The sequence below is a fragment of the Hetaerina americana genome, unplaced genomic scaffold (genome assembly GCF_022747635.1).
Source record: "Hetaerina americana unplaced genomic scaffold, ioHetAmer1.1.p SCAF_8, whole genome shotgun sequence".
Lineage (NCBI taxonomy): Eukaryota > Metazoa > Arthropoda > Insecta > Odonata > Calopterygidae > Hetaerina > Hetaerina americana.
Genome location: NW_027287427.1, coordinates 20620048 through 20632562, shown reverse-complemented (window position 1 = coordinate 20632562; position 12515 = coordinate 20620048). Strand labels below are relative to the sequence as shown.

At 36.8% G+C, this 12515-nt stretch overlaps 1 protein-coding gene across 1 annotated transcript in view; it reads right to left on the bottom strand.

The window, feature by feature from the left end:
* Dscam3 (Down syndrome cell adhesion molecule 3) overlaps positions 1–12515 on the bottom strand; it is an 819144-nt gene that overhangs the window by 155097 nt on the left and 651532 nt on the right. The gene's annotated exons all lie outside the window — the stretch shown is intronic.

Sequence of the window (12515 nt, the reverse complement as noted above, 5' to 3'; positions counted from 1 at the left end):
TGCCGAATATCAGATGGTAGCCAATGTTAATGGCAACCAATGATTAAACCAGGAAAATATTATAAGAGTTTGGACAATAATTCGTTTATTCAAAAAGTCTTAAACAAGTAGGTGAACGCACTGCACTACAGGATGAGAAAAACTTTTGGCAGTCCATTATTATGCTAAGTATCATTTGTTAGGTAGAATTGAAATAGCTTTTAAATCTACACAACATTCACGTAATTGTAGAATTGACTAAGTATATAATACCGTCACCTTGATTTTATGGATGTCAAATGTTAATAGAGGAGGCTTTAAATTTAGTCAAAACATTAAAGCATAATATTAAATGTGCCAATTTTGTCTGAAATTTCTCGCAAATTTTTTATCCCTATCGAGTAAAGCGGCATTTCAGTCATTTTTGGAGTTTCTTCATTGGAAATTTCACAATAGTTTATGCATTTTGAATATTTTTATAGCAGGACAAGGAAAATAGTTTTTTGGAAGCGTGAAACGAGAGATTAAAATTTTAAACAGTCAGTAAAGATTTAATTTCCCATTTAATTTTATGCAAGCGATTTTTTCTCCCCGTTCCTTAATGTTGAAAACTGCATGAAAAATGTTCTACACTTAGATTTAATGCTTCTCATAAGAGATATTCCCCATAAATATGGGCAAATATTTTACATTTTCATGGATTGATATGCATATACTTCATAAATTTTTTTTGTGTAATAGGCGAAAACACGAGGGGAAATGGCAGTATTTAATCAGTGAGAAAGAATAATAGAGTGTTTTTATGCATTCTTTTGCTCGTGCATACAGAAATCTTTACGGTCGATATTAGTTTTATGGTTGCAATCGTCTCTTCTCACTGACTGTCTCCCCGTGCGTTCGTAATATCTTCGCTCTCGTCTTTCATTATTAGTTTCATGCATCGCATCAGATGTCTTCCCCCGTGGCTATTCACTTTTTTTTACCGATTTTCACAATAGTCCTCAATAAGCTAATATGTCTCATACTTCACCATTTTTTCCCTCATACGTCCTTACTGTCTTCTCTCTTTCCGCGTTATTCGTTAGTTCCCTTTATACCTTCATAAAAATGTGTATATAGATATAAATAAATAAAAATATATATACATATATATATATATATATATATATATATATATATATATATATATATATATATATATATATATATATATATATATACACACACACACACACACACACACATATACGAGGTCGGTTCAAAAAGTATCGCGACTTTTGTGTTTTTTTCAAAAAATATTTATTTATTCTCTTGAATATCTATTTTTTCCCCTTCAAAGTAATCCCAATTAGATATTTACACTTATGCCAACGTTTTTTCAATCCTCGAAGGACTTCAAAAAATCATTTTTTGTCAACTTGTTCAGCTCCTCCTTCGATGCACTCTTTTTCTCGTCAATCATAGCGTAACGTCGTCCTTCCATGAGCCTCTTCAGTTTCGAGAACAAGAAAAAGTCACTAAGGGGACAGATCTGGAGAATGCGGTGGCTGCGGCATCATTAGTGTTTTCTTTTCGGCCAAAAATTCGCGCACAAGTATCGATGTGTGAACGGGCGTTTTCATGGTAAAAGTGCAAATTTTTGTTCTTCCACAATTCCGGGTGTTTGTGGCGGACTACTTAGCACAAATTACGCATAACTTGCAAGTAATATTTCTCATTTACCGTTCTACTCTGTGGCAAGAACTCATGATGAACCACGCAATGCAATTCAAGAAAACTGCAAGCAAAACTTTAATATTCGACCAAAATTGGCGCGCTTTTTTCAGTCTTCGCTCGTACTGCAGCTTCCTTTAGGATGATTGAGCTTTAGTTTCCACGTCATAACCATAAACCCATGATTCGTCACCAGTTATGACCCTCTGGAGCAAATTTGGGTCGTCGCAGACGGAGTCCAACAACTCATTAGCTATGTTAGCGCGTTACTGTTTTTGGTCGAAATTGAGAAATTTAGGTAAGAAATTCCCGGCGACCCGTGTCATGCCGAAATCATTGGTAAAAATCGAATGGCACGAGCAAATCGATATGTCTAGGTCCTCAGCAACTTCTCTAACGGTGATTCGACGATTGGCCAACACTATTTTCTTCACTTCATCAATGTTTTCGTCTCTTGTTGACGTGCTTGGGCGTCCGGCACGCTCTTCGTCGTTCACATCTTCTCCACCCTCTGAGAACATTTTGTACCACCGATAAATGTTGCTTCGGTCCAAGGTAGCGTCTTTATATGCCACGGTCAACTATCAGTCAGTTTTCACCTTTGGTCTTTAATTATATTTTGGAAATTGTTCGGTTCATTAACCATAGTCCTGTAATTAATATTTTATAAACTTATAACTTCCACTGCAAAATTCTTTTTTATAAGGACATTTTATTCCACTAACCCCAAATATTCGTATCCAAACCCAATATTTGTACGTCTTCATCCATGGTTCCTAGCAATTTACAAAACCGAAGATAAAATATTCCAAGCTTGATTTCTAAATAATTGGCATATCCGAAAAATGTACTGCCTCGAGTGATCTCAGCGTTGAAAACCAAAATGGAGTCTAGTTTACCCCGGGAATACTTTGACTATAAGAACTCAATATAATCTCGCATAAATAAAAAACGGCATAAAAAAGGTGGAGTTTTTGTTCCTTCGGGCAATTGCCAAACGGATTTCAATGTACCTCCCGTAACAATATATCTCAGTCAATTTTGCCAAGGCTAAAGTGAAATGAGTGCAGCCGTACCCGACCATTTCGGTCTCCACCCTCGCTCATATGAAAGAGGGATTTACCAAATCCCAATGGGTATTGGAAATACATTGTTTGATCGCACCCATTTGTCAAGTTATTCATAAGATTTTGCAGTATTTTCGGGATAATACTTAATAATGAAGCTCATGTGCTCCCCGAGTGAGACCGCTAATTGCTCAAGACTCTATGTTTTTCGAGTGCACTGTCTAATTACGAAGCTAAGGTACCATATCTAGAGGTAAACGCATCTTCGGATACCTAATGGACTCATTATTTTGCTTAATGAAACGCTACTAGATTCATTCATACTCCCGCATAAATTTTTAACCACATGAACTCTTCCATTTCGAGAGACGGCAGGAATTTCCGCTTTTCAAAAATAAATTCGTGTATCATACAAGAATAAGCAAGTGAATTAATAAAACCTAAAACCTCAAGAGACACATTTAATCACTAACATGCTTAAAATGAAGCAGGAGATCGCGGACAGTAAGTAAGACAAAGGTATATATTTAGCCCATCAATATCTGCTATAAGAGCAATTAGAATCGATTGTAAACTTTAGTTTAGATTTATTGCTCCCAATAAAATTTATTATCTGTTCCATGGAGTTGAGAATGGAGATTTTGATATCAAGAAACACTGCATTAAACGATTTTAATTCACTAGGGACAGTAAAATTGTGCTGCATTGAAGGTATTCCATCAATTCTACGTCCACGTCATAATCTGAGAGCTGCCACGAAGACGTGCATAGGTGCTGTAGCCCTAGATTTTGAATTTAGGTACCTAGGTTTTGGTGATTTAGTCAGTGTTAATTAAAAAATGGAAAATCCTTCAAGGTCTCCTTGAATAATTAATAAGATACATAATTATTTTTCAGGTTTGTTCGACTACAATTCGTTCTGCAAGAAAGGCAAAACGTGCATGACATAAGTACAATAAAAAAGGAACATTTAAGGACAAAAAGTGCTTTAAAGGAGTGCAGTCAATTCTGTCAAATTGATTTTCCATTTAGGCGAGGCGTTGATAATGTCTTCAATCGTGTTATACACGCGTGGTGTGATTGATTTCTAAGACAGAGAAATATAAAATATTTCAGGGTATGAAACAGATAAGGTTTACTCACATTGGTATTTCACAGTATAGAAATATATATTTTAAAATTATAATGGAAACTTCTGAATGCCAATTTATTCGTATTAAAAAACAAAAAACCCTTTAACACGTGGATTCCTAGGTTAAATAGTGGAACCAAATATATTTAGCACAGAGAAGACAATAAAAGTTGCATGACAAATTCCAAAGAAACTGCGGGAGATGCCGCAACAGTAAATTTTGACGGAGTCATCCACTAATGTGCATTTGAATGCAACAATTTCGGAGTGTAAAAATCATTCACCTTGACTGGGAATCCCATCTTATCCCATTCAAGGTGAATGATTTTTACACTCTGGAATTGTTGCATTAAAAGTTACTTGTTTAGGATGAGAACAAACTAAGAAGACCAAACTTAAACTACGATAATGATATAAAAAATCAATTAAGACAAGTCATTATTACGACTCTAATTATCAAATTTCAGCCCTAGGATTCTTTCAGCCCTCACGGACTCTTTCAACAATCTAGAATTGCCTAACTGAAAAAAAGCATTTATTATAAATTTTTAAATTGTAATTATGTGGAAATAATATTTCCCTTGATTTTCTTGCTTATGCCAAAATCGCTTATTATTAAAAATATCATATACAGGAAAACAGGGGTTCAGCTTTGTAAAAATTTTAATAGAAAACAATATAAAAATTAAATAATGTTTGATTTAAATAAAATTATATTTTCACCTCTTTTTTTGAAACCGCAAATAATCCCCTGCCTAATTATGAATTTTCGAAAAAAAAATTAAAGAACTTTGTATCAAATTAATCTATTAAACTCATACGTGTTAATTTATTATTCCTTTTCCTGGAAATATCCTAAAGGGAGGGATACCTAATAGGCTCAAAATTTCATTTATACTTTTATACCCATGACTTAATAGAGTATATCTTTCCTGCAGAAATTACTGGATCTGAGTTAAAGCTTGTGAAACACAAAGCAGTACCTCTTCTAAATAGCTAGGAACTGAGACTACAACAATTTGAAGTCTTACAAACTAGAAGACAACGACTAGTTTTTTTCACGATAACATGCATGAAAAAAATCACCGGTTTCATTTAAAATCTTTTATTAAAAACAAATATAATTAAAAGGGTCATGTCATCCGAAAATAGTTTTTGGAAAATCATTATTAAATGAAAATTTATCTACTAGGTCACCAAAAAAGAAAATAGTTGGATCTTTGGTCCACCAAAAAATAATACGCAATGGTTAAAAAACCACATTTGTGGAATATATTTTCAAATTCAAAATTCTGTACCATAAAAAATTTTACCACCCCGATCCTGAATCACGAGAATGTTTTGGCCATTTTTTTGTCTATATCGCTCAAAATGAAATAGTTTAATCAGTTAGCATTGTTACGTAACAAAGTAGGGGATAATTTTAAAAAGATTATGAAAGGAATAAAGAAATGTATTTGATATTTATTATATTCTCTATGTTAACATGGACCGCATGACTCAAAACAAGAGGATTTCAGAAAATGCAATACCTTACGCTCTTCGGATTTTATATCGCCAACGGATGACGATCACTCGTAGTTGTGGTTAGATGGGATAAGAGCTGCGGTGGGAAAATGTGGAAAAAACCGGTTAAGGGGACAAGATGTCACGTAGGACTTGTGGAAACGTCTCGGGGAGCATTCAAAACGCACCAAGGGTGTCGTGACAGCAAAGGGGCGGACCAGGGTGAAAGAGAGAAACGTTGGAATTGAGATCGGGGGTGAAATAGAGAACCTGAGAATGAGGTGGAGGAAGAGCGCCGCAGCCTGAGCACATCCAAGTGGAGATGAAAGGAAGCTGTAAATGTGGTGCCGCGACAATGTAGTGTATACGAAAGGGTGCGGAGCACTATGGTGCGTGCGTGTGAGCCCGTGCGTGTGTTGGTGTGCTGTTAGGTGCTTTCCGCTATGTCTTTCTGAGGTCATCCGTTGAGAGAGAAAGAGAGAGAATTTCTTTATTTCTTCTCGTTTTTCAAGAATTGTCAAAGATGAAAAGATTCCTTCCACTTTTTCCTTTGTGTGCTGTGACTCAGTCATGCTTCTCCCGTTCGCCTTTTATTGGAAGATCGGAAAGTTGTAACTTAAAAGAATGAACAAGTCTTTAATATAAAGGTAGTGTTCCATGAGACATTATAAAATAAAAAAGTACGCTTTTGACTTCCAGCGCTGGTTTTTCTTCGGCTCTTATATTGTTGAATGGAGGGATCCTTTAATTAAAATTTCGAAGAGTATGACTCTTTATCTGTAAACGCGAATGATATGAGAAGTAATCTTATTTCGTGGCTAAAATGTTCAATGAAGAATCATATATATATATATATATATATATATATATATATATATATATATATATATATATATAGTATATATATATATATATATATACATACATGTATTTTTATGTATATATATATATATAGTATATATATAACCATGTACACAGAAATCAACGAGGTCGTTTTAGTAGGTGATGGTAGAGTTCACCCAGTACTAAGCCCTATACGGCGTGTGATATTCACACATCAGGGTAGGGGGGCCAGTTCCTTTCCCTGTGCCGGTTATGGTTTCCCAGGATGATCTGGTACCCGAAATATCACTTTAGCTTGGGTGGAACTGTAGGTGCACAGAGTGCCTTGCCCGGGAATCGAACCCGGGACCCTCCGGTCAGCAGTCCAACGCGCGAGCCCCTGGACTACCGCGACCCACATGTATAATTTATATATATATATATACTATATATATATATACTATATATATATATATATATATATATATATATATAATTTATGTATTTATCATCCAGTTAATACTCGAATGGCCGTTTATGAAGATAACGATTTCGAGCGCTAGAGGAAACATTGAAATAACATCTCTGATAATAATAACAGAAATATAATGCACACAGAGAGATGAAAAAGCATATAACTCTAAAATAAATGCAGCATTGAAAGAAAACTTTTGAATTAAAATGATATTCGGAAATTAAAGCATTTGATTGCTGTAAACGTCTTTTTTTCTGAAACCATTTAAATGATAAAGCAGTTGAGGCTGTTTATGTAAATCTTGAAAAACCTTTTTTAAAGACTCCTTTATCGTTGAAGCTGGAGGCAAACTTTGAAATAAATAACGGTTATGATCTAGATGGTAATGACTATGACTGATATTCTTTTTACCCAAAGTTTAGCGTGGATATTTAGAGAGACAGAGAGAGAGATAACCCTTAGTAATAACAAGAGCAGGTCCGAAAAAGAATTTCATTTCATATAGCGATCATCTTGGCTAAAATTTCCCGCATATCATGACCATTCCTTCCATAAGCTCTGCCGCCTCACTCCCTCTTCTCCATTCTTCAGTTTCAAACCTCTTCATTTACACCTTTCAAAATTTATTCCGCAATTCCACGCCTCGCAACATCCCTTTTATCCGTCGTCACCTCAGCCGCGGCCTCACCGAATCATTATCGCGCGCCTACCTTCTTTTCTTTTCCGTTCGGCTCCCCTGCCTTTCCCCTCCCCTCCTCCGCCCCCCACCCCATCAACAGCCCTCTGCTTTCCCTCTCCCTCCCCGCAGCTATCCCTGAAGGTGTTGCTTCCGCCCTTTGACGTGCTCGCAATCCTTTTAAACATGGAGATGCTCGAAAGACGGAAGGATGAAGCGGCGCGCCGACCCTAAGCCTGAACGGAGTTGTGCGTATGGCACGGGTTGCGAAAGGGTGTGAGAGGGATTCTTCATTTGTTGGTGACTCCGCTTAAACACTAAGGGTGGTATCTCCTATCCTACACCTCCATATACCTACTATTTCTCTTGCTTTCTAATAAACTTTCTCTACGCCAATTTCCAAGCACCTTGATTTGTTTCCTCTTTTCTCGTACCACTAGTGGGGTCACTGATGGTAAACTCATACCCCCGCCACACGCCCTTGCGGCGGCTTGCGGGGTATTATGTAGATATAGATGTATAAGCAAATACCTTATTTTCACGAATTGTGTTTTAAATATTGATTAAATTTTCCAAGCTTGAGGCAAGCAAATGATATTCTGGATTTTACATCACAAGCGTAATTTTTCATCACCATTTTATAATCACCCATCATTTTATTTTAATCCGAGCAACTATCTGATTGATTGAATTTGATGTGTATGTGCTTGGTTGACAGTTAAATAATTGAACATTAAAGGTCATTTGTCTTATGAAGTAATGCAATGCGCGATTTATCATATAATGAATGTGAATGTACTTAGTCACAAACCAAGAAAATAATTCACCAATGAATAGAATTAATTATTTAATGGATTGATGTGCGTAATAAATATAAAGAAGAATATGGATTGAAAACATTTAGTTTTGCGTAAATTTATTATCATTATCACAAAAGATTTCTTTTCATAATTTCAAGTTTGGATAAGAGTCGAAAGACATATACGGCATTGTTTTTTTTAGTTTTGATATCAGACGATCATCCATTGTGGTATGTATACGTATATAATTATGAATGTGTATTATATCACAACTATTGAGTAAAATGATCAATCGAATGAATGCGCGAGATATATACGATATAGTTTTTTTATGAATTCCAAATAAATGAGTGATTAACCACCATGAATTTAAAAAATATTATGAATAATAATTATAGAGTTCATGTGCCTGTTATTTTTGTTGATGTTTAGATTCCCAAGGCAATCAACTTCGCATATAAGACAAAGACTTCACTCAAAGGATACGCCGCGAAGGCAACATATCTTTCTTTGAGTTCAGTATTTCCTCTAATATCCCATACCTCGAGATTTCTAATATATTCAGAAACTAAAAATATATATGTGATAACTTAACAAAATTTATTTTCTCAAAATATCCACTAACTAATATAAGAAGTTTTTTAAGATAATAGAGGTTTTCGCAGCAATAATATATAATGTCTCAGTAGGTAGGTTTTGTGAACAATACATTCTAAACTTCAATTTTACGTATAGTTTTCTCTTTCAATAGATGTGAGACGTAAACAAAAAGAGCAAAAATAATGATTAAAAGAGATTGAAGTCGTTAGTGCTGGTATTTTCATTTTTGAATTCGTCAACGATCTCTTAATTCGTGATGTGTTCCACTTACAAATACAATTACTTCCATTATAAATATTTAGTTTTATATTTATTATGCATGTACTTATTTTTAGCATTTATTAATATTCATAGTTTAGATTGAAGTTTTTGGTCTTATTTGAAAATAACCTTCGAGACGTTAACTTTTGAATATAACCTTAATCAATACTTACATGTCTCCCACTTAACTCCTTACATGTCGTACTTATCGGAGAGCTCAGACCGAAGACCGGCTCAGTGTTATGAAGTTAATCGCACAGTATAAAATGTAAAAAAAGCTTAAAAATTTACCCAATGACATAAGTTATCTTTTAACACTCCGAAAAGAGAAAAGATTCAAATAGAAATCTCGGCTTGATTGCGAGAAACTCTAAAAAATAATAAATAAGCGTCACAAATATTGTTTCAGTGCTGAGCTAGCGTTCTGAGAGCATTTAAGTCCATCTTGCTCTTTATTTCTCTTCATTTATTCCCCGAGCCCTTCTTCATTCGTCCCCGCTGTAACCTTCCCCTTCGCCCTCCCCCCACCCGCCTCTCCCACCCGTCCCCGGAGCTGCTCCGCCTCTCATTTCGCACACCATCTCGGCAGCAATGGTTCACTCAGGATCCGCGAGGTGGCTCTTCCGGCGCTTGAATTATTCAGGGATTTTCCCGCCCTATCTCCCTCACTCTAACACCCTTCCCTCCCCTTCCGACCCCTCCCCATCCATACTCTTACCCTCTACCCCCATGTGTTCCTACGGCCCTCATATACCACCGCCGAACCGCCCTCTATCCCCTCTCGATTTCGCCATTCCCCACCGTACACACACACTCACACAAACACACGCACACACACACACACATCCTCCCTTACTCCATCTCGTCTCCTTCCCTTCATTCCACCCTATTTTTCTCCCCTTCTCATTCCGTTGCATTTCTTCCCTCGGATCACTCCTTTCTCCCACGCATCTACTGTTTCTACCCTCCACTTCAGCTGTGTCTGTGTGTGTGTGTTCTTCAGCGACTTATGCCTTTCGATTCATCGCGCCACAGTGCATACATATGCATCCGGACTCGACTGCGGATAAGAAAATTTGACGCGGCGCCGGAGGACGAGGCGATGCCGCACTTACTCGTTTCATATTCGCTCCCACCTCTCTTCGTCTCCGCATCATTGCTTCGAGATTTTTTTCCTTGAGGTTTGTGGAAGGATGGGTCGGAGCGCGGAGGTTTATGTCTTTCGAATAAATTTTCAATGCAAGATGGGAGGGAGGAATTCTTTTAACTTAAAGGTCTCACCATGGAAATGTGTTATATGTAGTCAGAAAATTTACCCGCGGGGAAATGTATTTTTATGTTGATATCTTCAGTATATAACTTTCCACTCATCATAAATTGTGTGGAAGAACTATGACAAAGGGAAGAGGCTCGAAAATAGATTTGGAGGTGAAAGACAGAGGATAATAGATACGTCAGTTCATGTTCAGGACCAGGTGGCGAATATTTCAACGCGTAGATGATACATGTTGAAAAATAATGGGAATATAGCATCCGCATCATATAAAACTCTCCGATTTTTCTTTCTAGCTAAGGAGAAAAAAAGGATTCTCCAGACTACTTATTCAGTTATTTTTGATTCTATAAGAGCCCAATGAGATCGGCCCACTTATCCTTTTCACGCACAATTCTCAGCTGTTTCCGAATTTGAGTAGACGCAATAACGTAATCGAAGGACGAAATACACAATTTGTATTTAATCATGACAATAAATCGAAAACCACTAAGTCTTGGAATATACCAATGGACACTCATACTAGGTCTGTCTCTAAAGTAGTATAACTTATTTTTTATCGGGTAGACGGACAGACAAGAGGTGGCTTCCCTGGCTGGGCTCGAGGGAGGAAAGTCTCAGGAAAGACTAGAGGCAGTTGGTTCTCAGCCTTTGCAGAGTTCAGATTTTATGTTTGCGAAACCTCTATAACGTGACTTCAATACGCTTCGCCATGAACCGGCTGTTAGAACAGAGCTACACAATTAAATTTTGCTTAAAACTGTGCTAAACCGGGAAAGATACTCATGGCATGCTCAATGCAGCTTTTGGTGATAACCTCATAGATAGATTGGGTTTTTGAGAAGCACAAGTTCATTCGGGAGGACAAAGAAGATATAGAAGACGCCGAACGTTCAGGACGACCTTCGAAAGTGGCGAAACTCTTGCAAGGTTAAAGCGTTTTTGGACATGGATCGCAGATTAAGTGGTCGAATGGTTTCTGATGAATTTGGCATCCCTAAAAGTGATGTTCATCGGCTTGTAAGCGAAAACATGGATATGAGAAAGGTGTGTGAGATGTTGGTGCCACGAGTGCTCTCGGACAAACAAAAGGAAACTCGTACGAGGATTACTCAAGAGCTTATCGACCATAACTCAGCCACCCTACAGCCCCTACCAGATTTTTCCTCTTATCCCGCCTCAAATTCGCGCCGAAAGGACGTCACCATGGCTCGGTGGAATCGAGAATTAGAACAGGCCGTGGTGTGGGAGCTCAGCAGCATTCAGGGCGCCGCCTTCCATATGGTTTACGAGGTGTGGGAAATTCACTGGCAGTGGTGTGTGGATTTGCAAGGGTGCTGCTTCGAAGACTTTTGAGTGAGTGTATCAATTTTGGGAATACATTTTTTTAATCGACTCAATCCAACTACAACACGCAGACACCTTTTATGAATATTTATATAATTTATATAATTTTATACATATATATACTATATACATACATATATGTATATATATATATATATATATATATGTATATATATATATATATATATATATATATATATATGTATATACACACACACACCCCCCTTCGGAAACCTTCAGCAAACTTATCTCTGGAATGGATAATTTGGTGTCACAATTCGACGGCAGAATCTGGAAAAATTGGAAAATCAGGAAATCAAAAAAAAGAAAAAACAAACTTGCCCCGGATGTGAAAGTATTCTGATTTTGTATTCAAGAAAAGAGAAAAAATATAAGCAGCCTTCCAAAATCATCACCCTCGTGGTGGGCGGTCCGGAAATCGAAAGGGGGAGATGGGTGGAGCCTATGGCCCTGCGGATTTCTCATCACTTGCCATCGTTCCCCACTGCTCTCCGCAGATATTAGAATACTCCCATCTGAAAATACATACATATATTACAGAGCTCGGAGCTCTTTGTTTTTACGAATGATAAACCCCACTGTTTAGGAAACCTTCCGCTTAATGAAATGAAATATTAAACATTAATCTCTGGAATTATTACATGGTTTATTAACTACCATGTATGTTACTTATCTTAATATAATCGTAAAAAACTGTGGCATTTTTTCCCATTTTCTCGTATCATGAACCTCATAACTTTTTTCGACCTGTCTATTAATACTATTTCGGAAATGAAGAAAAAAACTACAAACTCCGATAGTATTTGTGTAACCTTTTGGAATTATAATAATATTATGTCCCCA